The sequence below is a fragment of the Leopardus geoffroyi genome, chromosome A2, assembly GCF_018350155.1.
Source record: "Leopardus geoffroyi isolate Oge1 chromosome A2, O.geoffroyi_Oge1_pat1.0, whole genome shotgun sequence".
In the NCBI taxonomy this organism is placed as follows: Eukaryota; Metazoa; Chordata; class Mammalia; order Carnivora; family Felidae; genus Leopardus; species Leopardus geoffroyi.
The window spans coordinates 39,428,344-39,445,310 of NC_059331.1; the positions used below are offsets into that span (position 1 = coordinate 39,428,344).

The 16,967-nt window shown below is 45.5% G+C and overlaps 1 pseudogene; it reads right to left on the reverse strand.

Moving 5' to 3' along the window:
• The window catches only part of LOC123607210, a 181,325-nt pseudogene extending 166,231 nt beyond the window's left edge, over positions 1–15,094 (reverse strand).
• Positions 15,095–16,967: the final 1,873 nt, after the last annotated feature.

Consider the following 16,967-nt stretch of genomic DNA (forward strand, 5'->3'; position numbering starts at 1 on the left):
CTGGAAGAATAACATAAGATCTTAGGGAGTGAAATGTCTCCAGTATGCATACACACAAGACACAACTGTGATAGCTAAAAATATGTCCATACGTTTTTGACACTGTTCTCTTGAAAAGCAGAACCTAATTTCCCCCCTGTGGAGTGTGGGACTAGAAGTAGTGATTCATTTCTAACAAACAGATATGATTGGAATTAATGATGTGTAACCTCCAAGACTAGATGGTCAAAGGCACTGTGGCTGCCTCCTTTCTTGCTAGGGTCACTCATGCAGGGGGAAGCCAGCTGCCATGTCATGGGGGACACATCAAACAGTCTATGGAGGGGCCCACATGGTGAGGAACAGTTGAGGCTTGCTACCAATAGCCACGTGATCCTCCAGTCCTAGCAAAACCTTTAGATGACCACAGCCTCAGCTGACATATTTTTAAAAATTTTTTTTAAGGTTTATTTATTTTTGAGAGAGAGAGAGAGACAGCACGAGCAGGGAAGGGGCAGACAGAGAGGGAGACACAGAATCCGAAACAGGCTCCAGGCTCTGAGCTGTCAGCACAGAGCCCGACATGGGGCTTGAACTCACGAACCATGAGATCATGAGCTGAGCTGAAGTTGGACACTTAACCAACTGAGCCACCCAGGTGTCCCACCATCACCTGACATCTTGACTGCAATTACACGACACCCTGAACCAGAATCCAGCTAAGTCACTCCCAAATTCCTGACCCACAGAAGTTGTGAGATAGTAAATGCTTGCTGTTTTAGGCCACTGAATTTCAGAGGTAATGTGTTACCCAGCAATTAGACAACCAAGACGGCTACATACTATCTGATTATTAGTGAGGATGGAGAGACAAACAGGAAGAACTCACCATAAAGATTTCAGGGAGTGGAAGTGCTTTCACACATGACATACAACAGAGACCAATATTTCTTTTCTTATTCTCTACCAAACCAAGGTGAGACACTGGAGAAAATTTAAAATACAGAGAATTCTCATGGAACCAGAGTTTTTGAGCTGAACAAAAATTCAGAGTAGAAAAATCTTCATTAAAAAAATGGTAGAAAAATAAATAAATAATAGATAGAAAAACTTATATTCAAGAGAAAAGAGGTGATTTCCCCGAAGACATCACATCCATTTTGGAGGGATCCTGGTCGGACTTGGAGGAAACAGGCAAATTTGGAGGAATCATGGATTCCAGGAAACTCCAAAAGTCCAGGCAGTGATTTTTCTGCATCAACACTGAAGGTTCACAGATATATTTACAATTGCTAAGAGATCAAACTACCAGTGGAAGTCCAATATAGGATTAATATGTAAAACTGATTTTTATGCTTAAGGAAAATTGTTAGAATCTTTCCTTAAACAAATCATAAAGTTCTGAGACTCAGACAGAAAGTAAGTGTTGACTCATTTCCAGCTACTTCTTGAAAAACACCTGGCTTACCACGTGACTATTCCAGTCTTCAAAAGGAAGATTCTTGAATACAAAGACTGGTTGAGGAGAAACCTATAAATTGGAGATGCCCTACGGTGGTTGCCTACCTACTGCGCTGCTCCTTCACCTCTTGAAAAGATTCCTTTTCAGAAGTTAAGTGTTGGTATTACTTTGTGGAGTCCCAGATAACATCAGTTTGGAGAAGTCCATGCCTAAATGACCCCTAGGAATTTTTTTTTTAATTTTTTTTTTTTTAACGTTTTATTTATTTTTGAGACAGAGAGAGACAGAGCATGAATGGGGGAGGGGCAGAGAGAGAGGGAGACACAGAATCGGAAGCAGGCTCCAGGCTCCGAGCCATCAGCCCAGAGCCTGATGCAGGGCTCGAACTCACGGACTGCGAGATCGTGACCTGAGCTGAAGTCGGACGCTTAACCGACTGAGCCACCCAGGCGCCCCATCTAGGAATTTTTTTAAGCAAACAAATACCAACTAGATACCCAGAAATACTTCAGACAGATGTTTTTCAAAGGCATGCTCTCTTTTCCCTACCTGGCAATATCTTTTTGCAAATAGTCACAGACCTGGAGTTTTTATAAACTTGACTCTCACACACAATTCTGTGTGACCCAGACACTGCCTTCCTCTCCCACCCAACCAGGTACCACTCTTCCCTTGATCACTCCTTGCCAACCATATGGATTTTTTGTTGTTGTTTCTAAAACAAAACTGGCTCTTTCCTACCTTAGGGCTTTTGCCCCTGCTATTCTTGTCATCTAGAATGTTCTGATGTCCTGGCTCTTAGATGCAGTTCAACGTTCAATGTCTCAATGTTCAAGTCTCAGGTGAAATGACCCTACCTCAAAGAAGCTTCCCTAATGACTATGGACACCCCTCCCCTTTCTATCTGTGATGGTCAACTTGGCGAAAGTCCCCATTGAGTCAATGAAACACTAGTCTAGCTATTGCTGGGGAGGTATTTTATAGATATGATTAAGTCTATGATCAGTTTATCTTCCATAATCTGGGTGGGCCTGATCCAATCAGTTGAAAGGTGTTAAGAGCAAAGCTCAGGCTTCCCTGAAAAAAAAAGAAATTCTGCCAGTGGAAAGCAGCTTCAGGATATGCCCTGCTCCAGCCTACCATTCCTCACAGACTGCCCTACAGGCTTTGGATTTGCCCATCCAGCTCCCATAATTGCTTAAGCCAACTCCCTGCAGTAATCTCAGAACAGAATCCCACTGGTTCTCTTCCTCTGGTGGCACCCTGAAAGATACACCATCCCAGGTGCTCCACGTATTTCTTCGGTACTAACATTGCCTGACTTAGGAAATAAAAAAAAAAAGCAGGATGCAATTTGGGTAAATACATCTTCAAAAAGTGGTTTATAAAAATCTGATATTTAAATTTAACTGGACCTCCTGTATTTGATCTGGCAACCTTGGAGAAGAGCAGAACGTGGCCGAATAGGAGGACCCTAAGCTCGTGCTGGCCCACATGTAGGAGTAGGTATCGCTCACATCCATGTAAATAACCTGGAGAAAACTTTGAAGACTGGCAGAACAAAGTTCACAATGAAAATGTAGAGAAGCAGCAACATCTGAGCAGTTAAGAAGGGGAGAAGGGAAGGAGTGGCAGGCACGGAGAGGGGAGAGCACCAGGGAGCCCACATGGGAAGACAAATCCCCATGACTCTGGCTTTGCAAACCAGAGGGGCTGAATTCCCTGACTTTGTATAACCAGTGGGACTTGGAGCCAGGAGCTTTAAAAGGCAGCTGACTCAGCACTGGGCAAGCCAGGAGGGCAATTTTGTGATCTGACAACCCTACTTGTCACAATTTGAGTCTCCCTTGTTTATGGGTTTGCTTGCTTGCTATTGTCGGTCTCCCCCATCTACTCTGGAAGCTCTGGCCGGGACCCTGTATGTAGAGTCTTGTGGCTGTATCCCTAGTTCCTAAAATAGTGCCTGGCACAGAGAGGGTATCTACTAAATATCTATAGAGGAATGACTAAATGAATGTATATTATCTGCACATTCATGCTTTCTGCTTTGAGAGCCTCAAATCATCCCTCACTCATAGAAATCAGGTTTCTGTTCATGAGTAGTTGAATGGATGGTATCAAGAGTGTGTGGTCTCCCTTTCTACCTTGCCACTATCAGTGCCCAGGAGAGTGTTAGTTAGTGTGATTATCTGACTGTTTTAAGAGCAGTTGGCTCTTATTATTTTGGAAAAACGAGCAGAAAATGGGAAAACAAAAGTGCTGATGGCAGTGGTAAGAGGCTTGTCTCATAAACTTAGTATAATCATGATGACAATGGAAATTGCAAGGCATGCCAAATACAGCAAATCTTCAGCCCCGATCAGAAGCTTACAGAACTTAGATTGCTTGCCTGTTCAATTATGAATGGAGAAAAGAGAGCAATAATCAGAACATGCATGGAGTCCCAAAGCTCGTCACTGAGGGCTCGCTGAAAGTCAAATGAGGAAGTTTTTCTTTCAGCATCTGGAGGCAGAAACCACTTTCAAGAAGTGAATCTATTGTTTGACTGGGACATTGGCCTTCTGTTCTGCTTGCAACTTAAGCCTCTGCTCAAGTGGCACCTGTTCCCTGTAGACTTTCCAGATGTCTATCAACCCACCCCCAAGAACCTTTCTCTCTCTCTTCCCTGGGGAAGTGTGGGGTGTGAAACCATTTGAAACATGTGTTCTCACTTTTACTTATATTTTAGTTACCTGCTATTGACTCCACCTCCTCTTCTAGGTAGCAAATTCCTTAGAAGTAGGGAATATTTTACAATCCCCACCACACACACACACACACACACACACACACACACACACACACACGCTTATGTACAGGGGCTCAGTTCCATGGTGGAAATCAATCTGCACTTGAAGCTGAAAGGTGTGGATACTGGTGGAATATACCTATCAGCCTTATTCCCACCCACCTACCAATGGACACTGAAAATACCTCTGCCTGAAACAATTCTGTCCTCCCTGCTCCAGTGCCTGAAATATCCGCCATTACGGTCCCACCTGTGGGCTGAGGCATCTCATCTATTGACTCTAGGTTGAAATCAATGTGCCTCCAGCCAGGCTTAGTAGGAAAAGTGGGGATGAAGAAACAGCAGTGCACTGGAGGCCTGGAGACAAGGACTTCTGCTCCAGCTCTCCTACATACCACCTATTGGATCTCCTACCCCCCTTCTGTAATTCAGCCTCTCTTATCTTGTTTTATCATTTATGAACCATGCATCAAAACCACACCTACCCTAACAGGACTGATAAGACATGATTTCTCAACCTTAACACTGTTGACTTTTTTGTCTGATAATTCTTTCTTGTAGGGGATGTTCTGTGTTTAGCAACATCCTTGGCCTCTACCTAAAAGAAGGGGCCAGTGACCTTCTCTACCAGTTGTGACAACCCAAAACACCTCCAAATATCCTCTGGGGGACAAAGTCACCCACTGTTGACAATCACCGCAGCAAAATTCCGATGCTCCTGTGCCACCCTCCCTCCCCCACCCAAGGACCTTGTGATTATACTGGGCCCAACGGGATAATCTCCTCATCCCAAGATCCTTGACTTAATCATCTACAAAGTCCCTTTTACCATGTAAGATAACATATTCACAGGTTCTGGGGATTAGGATGTGGACATCTCTCGGTGGGGGGGGGGGTGGGGGGGTGGGCACTATTCAACCTATAGCAATCCACTATCTGTCCCTAAAACTTCATGTCTCCCTCATATGCACCCCATTCCAAGTTCCCCAAAACTCTCAACCCCTAACAGCATAACTCAAGTCCAGAATCTCATCTAGGTCTCAATTAGCTCAAAAGTCTCAGATCTCATCCCCTAAATCATTTAAAGGAGGTGCAAGCAAGACTCTTGGTATGACCCATCTAGGGGCACAATTCCTCAACATCTGTGGACGTGCGAAACTAGCAAACACGTTATCGGTCTCTCCTGGAGCAGATCCCACCAGGATAACGATTACAGACATTCCTGGTCAAAAAGGGAGAAAAATGAAAGGAAAAAAGAAGTCACTGGTCCCAAGCAATTTCTAACTCCAACTGGGCAAACTCCATTAGGTTTCAAGGCCTGGCTCCCAGCTCTGCCCTGAGCCCAGGGATTGGCTCTCTCCTTCCTTTTTTGTGATGGGTAGCATTTGTTTGCAGCTGAGTAGTTTTATCAGCCTGTTTCCTGCTTGTAGAGTTCTGAGGGTTTGACAGTCTTCTTTCACTTTGTTCTCTCTGTCCATTTCTGTCTGGCTGATGGTATTTCTGCTGATAGAATCCTCTCAAAAGTCTGGTAGGTCTCCTACATACATCACAGGGATTCACTCCATCTGGCCCTCCGGCCAAATGTGGTGCATTGCTTCTATCTGTAAATAAAGTTTTATTGAGACACAGGCACACCTGTTTACGTATTGTTGATGGCCAGGCTACTTTCATTATACAGTAACAAGAGTGGAGTAGTTGCATCAGAGAGAATATGATCTGCAAAGCTGAAGCTATTGACTGTGGCCCTTAACAGAAAAAGTTTGCTGATCCTTGGGACAGAGGAGAAACTCAGTAAGTAGTAGTTTGGGGAAAAAAAAAAAAAAAAAAAAAAAAGACAGGCTTCGGTGGGTTACAAAACCAGTGCCACATGGAGGTGGTTAGTGTTTCAGAAGTGGTTGCGGGAAGTGCTAGGAGGGAAGTGAGACAAGGTGAGGAATGAATGAACAGGAGAGGACAGAACTTAAAAAGTAAACTTGATCTTGGTACGCTGCCTTGGAAGCCTGGAGCCAGGGCAAATAAGCAGCAAAAACAAAATGAAGGCAAACAGTCAACCAAAAGAAAGGAAAGAAACCCAAAGTGGGCTCAACTGAAACAGAAAAATTGAACGTGGAGTGGTGCATCAAGACCCTCAATTTGCAGGAACCACGTTGCTTCCTTGTCATCCTCCCTCCAACAAGAATTCTGCTGTGCACACAACTGGGTGGCATTTGCTTGATTCTATGTGCCAGCGTCAGGTTCCTAATAAGCCTCTCCCCTTTGCTTTTACTCGGTGGAAATGAGAACACACCAAGGGTGAGGTTTGTGTGCGGTCTGGGGGGCTTTCACAAAAAGACAGCTTGATTAGCCTTATTTAAAATATGATTGCTCCTTGAATCCCTGTGCATAAATCAACTTCAGGTGATTGTGCCTGTCACAGGCCCCTGCTCGCCTGGTTACCGGTTCAGCGTGTTCTTTGCCCTAAACAAAGCAGGACAAATTAGAGGCAGAGACCCGCTCGGGGTCCTAGACATTAATAGAAACTGATTTTCCCTTAAAAAACAGCTCACTTTGGGAGTTGTAAATAGGAAGAAATAAACTACTCAAAAGAAGCTTTGAGACCACGGCCTGGAGCAGGCTTGGCTATTGGAATGGAACCGGTTTGGGTTTGGGGTTTGGGGTTTGGGTGGAGATGGCATGTCAAATTTTGTGGTTACTCCCTAAACACACACCAACTGTTTCAATATCAGATCTGAATATGCTGCAACTCCCCCAACCCCAAGGCCATGTCTCCTTCCCAAAGAGTTAAGCCAAGAGCCCAGGACAGTTTGCTCCCCATGCGGATAGGTGTTCTGGAGTTAGCAGGCAATGTATTCTATTTCAGGAAATCAGACCAAATAAAAATCATTCCAATTAAAAAGCGCCACCGGGCAAATAGAACAGCAAGGGCCCACCTCACACAAAACAGATCAACCACAGAGTTCAGCCTTTCCTACATGATGTTGATGGCAGAGTCACTGCCCGGAGTTTATTCAACGGGATAAAAGGTGCCTGGTAATTTGCACTGAGAGGACTCTTTTCCCACACAGCCGTCACAAAGCATTTTGATGTGCTTATCATTTACAACGGCCCACAGGAGGAGCGGAATCGAAAAGTGATTGTGATTCCAAATACTACTGAACCCAGTAATTATATGGCTTATTAATACCGAGCCTCAACTAAGCCGCAGATATATTCTGAGAAACACACACACACAGAGGCTCACCCCCCCAAGCCCTCGGAACATGCTTCATTAAAAACTTGAAATACGGGGCTTCCTGTAGGGATATCTCATCTTGTGGAGTCGGGTTCCCAATTCTTACAAAACATGAAAATTAGCTACAGTGAGCTTTGGGGAAAGCCCCACAAATGCCCACAAGTCCAGCAAGATGCTCAACTGTACGAGGCAGGAACTCACCATCCACGTGTCCGTCAGGTGAGGCGGGAGGGAGGACTGGCCGTCCACTGCTGCACTGGCACCCCCTTTTCTTGCTCTCTCTGTTGAGGACATGGAGGTGAATTCACTTGAGCCAAAAATGTAGGTTACGTAACTTTACCCTGACGGACAGCCCCGGGAGTGCCCGTCCCCACTACCAACATGAAAAGTACAAGGGTGCTTTTTGTAGGAAAAGGACCTGACGCTGGATTTTCCACTACCTGATAATAAACACCCGTCATTTTCTCATCAGCTAAAAACACTACCAAGGTCCTCCACCGCCTTTCTCTCCTAAACAAACCAACTCGGGCATCTGAAGACCGGTAAGCCTTTTCTCTCTTTTTCCCTCTCTCTCATTAGCGTTTCCAAAGGGAATGCTCCAAGCTACCTAAGGGGGGACAATGCCCTGAAATTTCAGACACCTCCAAACGACTCCTTCCTATGCTGATGTAGGCATTTGAATACGGAATATGCAATGTCTCGGGCACAACTTAATTTCTAGAAGCTACAAGGTCACAGGTAGATGCACGAACTTTGGAGTTCAGACTCTTAATTAAAAGCGCCAGGTACCAGGGCACCTAGGTGGCTCAGTCCCTTAAGCATCGGACTTTGGCTCAGGTTTGTGAGTTGGAGTCTTCTGTCAGAGCACAGCCCACTTCCAGTCTTTTGTCTCTCTCTCTTTCTGCCGCTCCCCTGCTTGTGCGCTCTCTCTCTCAAAAATAAATAAACATGAGCGAGAGAAAGAAAGAAAGAAAGAAAGAAAGAAAGAAAGAAAGAAAGAAAGAAAGAAAGAAACAGAAAGAAAGAAAAAGAGAAGTGCCAGCAACCAACTCAAAGCTTAAGTAAAAGGCACAAAGTTTCTGACTCATGCAAATGAAAATCTGCCTGTAGTATTGGCCTTGGGATTCAAGTGATGCAAATGATAAGGATCTCTCCGAGTGTCAGGCTTGCTTTTCTTTAAGGGCTGGCCTCATTCCCTCCTATAACAAGAGAACTCCATCACGTCGGGGCGGTTGGGTGAGTGGCATGAACTTTACGCACATCACCTCAGCTTCGTACCTTCGGAGCAACAAGGCTCTCTCCCCTGCCAGTCACGGACGAATCCCCACGGAAGGATTCTGATAGGCTGCGCTAGGTCACGTGCCTCCTCAGCCCACTCACTGGGGCAGGAGGGATGGGACTCTGTGATTGGTCAGACCTCAATCTCGTGACCATCCTGTGGCCAGAAGGGAGAACCACAGAGTATGGCAGCCTGACCAGGGCCACGTGCAGCTCGTGGTGACAAGCGTTTTCCCAGGAAAGATGAGGGGAGGTTGCAGATATATTATGAAGCAATGAAAGAAGACGAAACAGCCACCATTCACCTCAGGGTCGCACAAAATATAAGGCGAAGGACGGTCTCACGCCTACCATCCCACGTGCAAACACACATCTTAATGAGGATGCCGTTCAACTAACTTCACCGGCATTATTTATGACATTAGCCTGCAACTAGTGTGTCATTTTAGCAGTTGGCGCCAGATTGCCAGCCCTGAACAGAAATCCATAACTTGGAGAAGGCCAGAAAGCAGTGTTTCTCCAATTCCAGTATCGACTCACTTCATAAGTCAGGGTTTTGCAAGTTTTATAATTATAGTGGTTTACCCGTAAAACAGAAACAGAAACCCAATGCCGTAATTGCTTGCCGTACTTGTAGCAATTTCTCCCGGCAGCTCCACGAACCACCTACATTATCCATCATCTACCACAGGGTGGACTGAACATTTGCAGAGCAAGCATTCTGCTGCCATTCCAGGCAGCAAGTCACGCCAGAGGTCACGATAGTTTTGATCTCTTCCTCTTACCCCCTCCCTGGAAGTGGGGTCTCTGGTCTAGCAGCATCTGCACTGCCTAGGAACTTATCTGAAATGCAAATGCTTGGACGCTGTCCCAGACCCACTGAATCTGAAAGGGAGAGTGAGGGCAGCATAGATCTGTGTTTTAACAAGCCCTCGAGGTGATTCTGATGCTAAAGTTTGCCCAATCCTGCCTTATATAATGCTCCATTGTCATAGTGACCTCGGATTCAGCACACATATGCTTCCTCTTTTGGTTTCCTGCTCACAAACTTCCCATTGTCTACAGAATAAATTATATACTTAGTTTAGCATTCAAAGATTTTAGCAATCTCATCCTCCAAACTTACTGCCTATTAATGTGTTTATTGTCATGAATCTTATTTATTTATTGAGCACTCACACTGAGCCAAGCATCCTGCAAGGTCCCTAACATATGCTGTGTATTAGTCTGCTCAGGCTGCCATAACAAAATACCATAGACTGGGTGGCTTCGACAACAGATACTTATTTTCTCATGGTTCTAGAGGCTGGAAGTCCAATAGCAAAGTGCAGGCCAACTCAGTTTCTAGAGAGACCTTTCCTGGCTTGCAGACCACCGCCTTCTCACTGTGTCCTCGCATGGTGAAGAAAGAGAGCAGGATCTTGCTCTCTTCTCCTTCTTATAAAGCCACTCTCATGACCCTAGGTAACCCTAATTATCTCCCACATGCCCCTCTGCCAAATGCCATCACACTGAGGGTTAGGGCTTCAACATGTGAATGGGGGTGGGAGGGACACAATTCAGTCCATAGTATGTTGGTTCATATAAGCCTCCCACCAAGCCTGTATTATTGAGCCTGGTGACTATTGAGAAAACTAAGGTTTAGAGAAGCTAGGGAAGCAGTCCAAGACCACAGTTAGTAGGTAGTGGTGCCAGAGGTCAGTCTTGCTGTGGAACTCAATCCCACACAGAGCATCCTGTGGACTGTTCTATCCATGGCTGCCTGCTTTTCCAGACCCATCCCATGCCCTCCTTCCCTGATGCCTTGTTCATAGCACTCCCCAAACTGGATCACCTCCCCAGACACCCCCTACCCCGAACCCGTTTGTTTAAATGCATTGAGTCCCAGAAAACAAATGATCTTCACCTAGTGTCCTAACCAGAATGATTTTCTTTTTTCTTTTCTTTTTTTCTTTTTTGGAGTAACTTTCTTCATTCTTTTCCTCATCTATGATTCTCAGAGTTCTTTTGCTCCTCTGATTTCTATTTGCTTACCTCGCGCCTTATACAAATCCCCAACCTTCCTTACTAAATTTACTTCCCAAAGCTCAGTGGATACTTCCATGGACCATTATTAATAAAGATTATTAGCATTTTATTTATTTTTAAAATTTTTTTAACGTTTATTTATTTATTTATTTTTAATGTTTATTTATTTTTGAGACAGAGAGAGACACAGCATGAGCAGAGAAGGGGCAGAGAGAGAGGGAGACACAGAATGTGAAGCAGGCTCCAGGCTCTGAGCTGTCAGCACAGAGCCCAACGCGGGTCTCGAACTCACGAACTGTGAGATCGTGACTTGAGCCGAAGTCAGAGGCTTAACCGACTGAGCCACCCAGGCGCCCCACGTTTATTTATTTTTGAGACAGAGAGAGACAGAGCATGAACAGTGTTGGGGCAGAGAGAGAGGGAGACACAGAATTGGAAGCAGGCTCCAGGCTCCGAGCCATCAGCCCAGAGCCCGACGCGGGGCTTGAACTCACGGGCCACAAGATCGTGACCTGAGTCGAAGTCAGATGCTTAACCGACTGAGCCACCCGGGCGCCCCAGGTTATTAGCATTTTAAAACCTTTTGTAAATATCTGCCACATTCTAGCTATTGTAGACTTCCTAAGAAATTAAATGTACTGTCTGGAAGGAGGTGAGGACCTCAAATAAGCAAATTGAAATGATGGGCACAAAGTTTATTTGGCCAACAGTTTTCAAATACTTTTTTTTCTTTCTTTTTTCTTTTTCTTTTTTTAATTTTAGGGATAGTGGTGGAATCAAATGAAGCAATAACAGGACAGGGTGCACTGGAAGGAATAATGTGTGAAATCACTACCAGTGGTTAGTTCTAATACAAGTATGACAACAGAGTGGTGTATAAAGCAGGGATCAGCAAACTCCATCCTGAATCATGATCACCTGGAGGGCTTATTAAAACACAGCTAACTGCTGCTTCCACTCCTCCTTTCTGACCCAGGAAGACAGGATGGGCCTGAGAATTGGTTTTTCCAAGTTTCTAGGGACTACTCATACTCCTGGTCCAGGGACCATAGCTGGAGAACCACTGATCTAAAAGTCTTCCTTGTTGTTAGAGATTTAGAAGTGGAAAGGCATGTATCATTCAGACGCTTTGCCAACAAGTAACAGAAACCCTGTCCAAATATAGTTTGGATGTCAGGCATTGCAAGAAGTATATCAGCAAATGATGGTGTGATGAAGAATCAGCCTCTTGCCATCCTTCTGTCCTGCCATCGCCGTCATGTACACGTTGCTCTTCGTAATTACAAGGAGGCCGCCACAGGAACTCATTAACATGTACCGGAAGGAGCGGAGCGTTTTCCTCCATGTGTTTTTGGTTTTTGGTTTTTTTTTTTTTTTTATCCAGGAGGAATGTCTCTCCAAGAGCCTCCTAGCAGATATCCCCTTAAAACCCACTGGCTATGATAGCCACATGCCCACAGTTGTTAGCAAGGGTGGTGAACCTACCACAATCAAATGAGAGCCAACAATATTCCCCTCGTAATATGGGACAGTGAACTCTTGAATTCAACCAAGGTCCTGACAACTACATGGAAGGTGGAGAAAGGTCCTTAGGGGAGGCTACTGACAGTGTCAGCCACAATCACTCACACCTCCTCCTCTCTGGGTTCCACCAGTAGAGAAAACTGGCACAAGGAGGTACGTAGGCTGGGGCCAAAGTATCACAGGGCTTTCTGGGACCCTACACTGGAGAAGGTCTGCAGTGCACATTGGTGCTCTTCCTACCCAGCATTCAAACCCTCTCTTCTCCTAGCAGCATCCCAATTTTCTTCTTCGGAACCCTCCACACCCATTTTGGACAATCTTGGTGGGTTGGTCAAGCAAGGTGGTGCTGGCCTCACCTGGCCCACCCCATCATTCGAGGTTGACCAATGTGAGGGTCTCTCCTGGGGATATTAACCTTGCATAAGGTGATATAAGAATAGAACACATTTGGAGTGGAGAAACGTCCTCCCTCTCCAGAAAAAGAAAGTATCCTTCAGCCCTTAGACTTCTCCTCCTATTCTCATCTTGTAGCTACATATGTTAATGCTCTGTTGGCTACTTTACATGCACAACCTCACCAAATCTTGGTGATAATCCTATAGGGTATCATTACTCCAATTTTGCAGATGAAGAAACTGAAGTTCAGAGAGGTTCGGCGCTAGTAACTGGTAGAGCTTGGTACTGAATTTATACTTATCAGACTATAGAGCCCTATCTTTCTTACTATTCTTCATTATCAAGAGAACCAGCCTTCTCCCCAAACAGCACAGTAAAATGGCTGATGATCTTTTGTCCTTTTTTTCTCTGTCCACACACCCAGGAGTCTTAGTACCCACACCACACTGCTGTCTAATCTAGGCTTGTTAGGACCAGGCAGTATTTCACAATCCCCCAAGCAGACATCTGTTATTTCTGCCCTTTCGCGATCTTTCCCCCAGCTTCTGATATCAACCCAGCTTTTCTGTGGCTCAAGAGTTAACTCAGTGCCACCTCTCCCCTCTCCCTCAAGGGATGGTGTGATATTGTGATTTATAATAAGAAATGTGCATTTGGTCCCCCTCCCCTTTCTGGCTTGGAGCTCCTAAACCCCTTGGAATTTCCTAAGTGATGAGAGTGATAAAGGTGTCTTTTGTTATTTTAATGATGTGACATTTGGACAGCACCTAAGGATAGGGGCTGGTTGCAAGGAGAACACACCATGTGATTCTTGTGATTCAAGGGTTGGAACTCTGAGTCCTACCCCACCCCTCCCCCTCTTGGGGGGTGGGGGAGAGAGGGGCTGGAGATCCAGTACAATCACCAGAGGCCAATGATTTAATCGGCCGTGCCTGTGTGGTAAAGCCTCCATAAAAACCCGAAAGGAGGGGATCAAGAGCTTCCACGTTGGGGAGCACGTGGAGATTTGGGGAAAGCGTCATGTTTGCTCAGAGAGGGCATGGAAACTCCACCTCCTTTCCCCATACCTTCCCTATGCATCTCTTCCAACTAGCTGTTTCTGAGTTCTATCCTTCTATAATACACTGGTAATCTAGTAAGCAAAGTGCTTCTCTGAGTTCTGTGAGCCACTCTAGCAAATTAATTCAACCCAAGGAGAGGGTCATTGGAACCTCTCCAGTCAATAGCAGGTAGGTTAGAAGCATAGGTGACAACCTAGACTTGCAACTGCCCTCTGAAGAGTGTGGCCACAGGACCTGACTAAATGTGACACTCACTTATAGAGCTCCTCTTATAGGCACAGCATTGTGCCATGCACTTTACATGCAGTATCTCATGATCTTCTTTGACAGCTCTTCTAGGGCAGTAATGTTACTCTTCCCATTTGACAGATGGGGAGTGGAAGCTCAAAAAAGTAAGTAATTTCCACACGGTCGCTCAGTTAAATAAGCGATACAGTCAAAATCCAAATCCAAGAGTCAAATCCCAGAGCCTGAGTTCTGAACTAACACAGGTCACTTTTGAATAAAGACCTGTGTCTCTCAAAGGTCCGTTTTAAAAAAAGCCTCAGCCATGTAGAAGCGTGACTTGTTTTCAGTCCCTTAAGAATGATGGGGATTAGTTCTTCTGAAACTCCCAAGGCACTAGCTTTCACCCTGGCTGGCGGTAATCTAGCGCCTGAAGCTGCCTAATTAAACAAGTGCAGGCACACTGATTTCCTTAATTCAGGATTCTCTCCATCTTGTCTTCTGGCCCCCTTTCTCTGAACTCTTCATGTCTGCTAGGTGACCCCACTCATTCCCAGGTGTCCCATGTGTGGATGAATCCCAAGCTCACATCTTTAGCCCAGACTTGGTACCAAATCTCCACTGCCTTGGTTCCACCTGCTGCCAGGACCTTGGCACCTGAATTCTCCCTAGTGTAGCGGAGGCTGGGGTGCCCGCCCAGACCCCACAGGGTCCTTCTGTTTCCCATTTCCCAGCTGCTGCCTGCAACCTTCTCCAGAGTGTTGCCCTTGGGCAAAGACAGTGCCGCCTCACCCAGACGTTCCTGCCAGATCCCAATACCCCCACCTTCACCTGACCTCAGGTGTGGAAATGGTAAAGAGAGGTGAGGGATACATGTAGGGCAGTTATAGTTCCTGTGCCAAGAGTCTAGTGCACATTCCTTACACTAGCAATCAGTACACCTCTACCCTGGCTACAAATCTTCCCTCCTCCTCAGCCACAGAGCCATTCCTCAGCCCTCAACAGTCCCTCTGCTTTCTAGTCTGCTTGTCTTTCTCACTCAGGTTCTTCTGCTTCCTCTCTTCCAACCACCAAAATTCTACTCGTCCTTTGAAGGCCAATGACATTGTCACTTTGCCCATGACGCATTCCCAAATTACACTTTTGCTTACCACATGGGTTACTGTTAGATATGCCCAGGTCTCTAATTACCATGGTCCAGAAAGAATCCGATTCATCTTAACTAACTCTAAGGGCTATGGTTGAAGTGTGTCCCACCAAAAGCTGTTGAAGTACTAACCCTTGGTACCTGTGACTTTGACCTTATCTGGATATGGGGTCTTTGCAGGTATAATCAAGTTAGGATGAGGTCATTGGGGTGGGCTCTAATCCAATATGACTGGTGTCCTTGTAAGGAGAAGAGACACAGAAACAAACGTGCATAGAAGGAAGATGCACAGGGAGAACAACAGGTGACCACAGAGACAGAGACTGGAACAATGCATCTACAAGTCAAGGAATGTCAAGGGTTGCTAGCAATCCCAGAGGCTAGAAGAGAGACCTGGAACAGATTCTCCTCTAGGACCCTCAGAGGGAGCGTGGTCCTGCCAACACGTTGATTTCAGACTTCAAGCCTCCAGAACGGGGAGAGAATAAAGCCTCTGTTACTTTAAGCACCCCAGTTGGTGGCACTTTGTCACAGCAACCCAAACCAGAACATTAAGTGTCTCACGCGATGCCTTATGCAGAGGAGGTAACAGACAGTGGCTTGTTGAATCGACATGGTGGTCATTTATTTTTCTCACTTGTTCTTTTAGAAAATGTTTAATGTTTATTGCATTGCAATGTATTTTGCAAGTATGTTGGCAGAAACTCCGATTTTCTAAACCTTTGGTTGTTTGTCATTCCGTACCTGTAAGCTACCCTTTCCCTACCAATTGCCCTTCCCGATAAATTCCATATGTATCATATTTGTGAGGGAGAAGAGAGCTTCCACTAATATTAGTTACATAATGTTGCCCTTACTAAGTTTTCTAGAAGTGATTGTCACATTTGGTCAGGAACTGTAGCCAAGAGAGTGGTATCTGTGGTCAGGTGAGACCTTAGGGGTCTCTTACATCACCTCTACAGGGCTAAAGAGCAAGAGCTCTGGAGTCACAGCGAGTTCAAGTTCTGGCTGTGCCACCTACTAACTCTTAAGAACTTGTACCTTGGTTTCCTCTTCTGTAAAATGGGGGTGTCGATCACATATATCTCAATTCTGCGAGGTTGTTACATGGATTAAAATAAATCAACGCATGTAATAGGCTGAGAATGGTGCCATTAGTGAGAGTTCAAGAAATGAACTAGTATTTATTAGCCCTTCTACTCCTCTACTGACTCAACAAGGGCCAACCTCACAATGCTTTACAGCTCCATCCCCTAAGTTAGGATTCCCAGATACAGCAGTCACTGGAGATACTGTGCCGGGCCAACCGGCATAAGCATAGAGAAGAAAAACACTCTGTTATTTGCTGAATGGCTCTGGCTCGTATCTCTGTGTGCAGGAGCCCATCTTTATGACTGTCTTTTGAGAGACTCCGCAGGGCTCTCAGTTGGGAGTCAAGCCTTGATTTATCATATTTTAGAATAACCCCCATAAACCTATGTAATCCAGTCTCTGGGCAACAGTCTGTCCGCAGAAACAGAAAAAGACAGCCAAAAGTGACCTTTCAGATAAGACTGAAGAGGCTTCCGCTCCCAGCCTGCTGCAGTCTCTCTTCCCCTCTCTCCACAGCTGACTACTGCTCTGGAAACTCTGCCCTCTGACTCTCTTGATTCTTCATTCTCAACCTTCTGCTCCTCCATCCAGGCTTCAGGGTCTTTGAAGCCCTAATGCCTTTCCATCTACCTTTCCAGACCCATCTCTCTCCGCCATGCTCCTGATGCTATAGCACCAAATCTTGGAACGGGTGCAGATCTGCCTCTCAGGAGAAGACCTCCAGGAGGAGGAACTGAGCCAGGGGAGAGAGAATC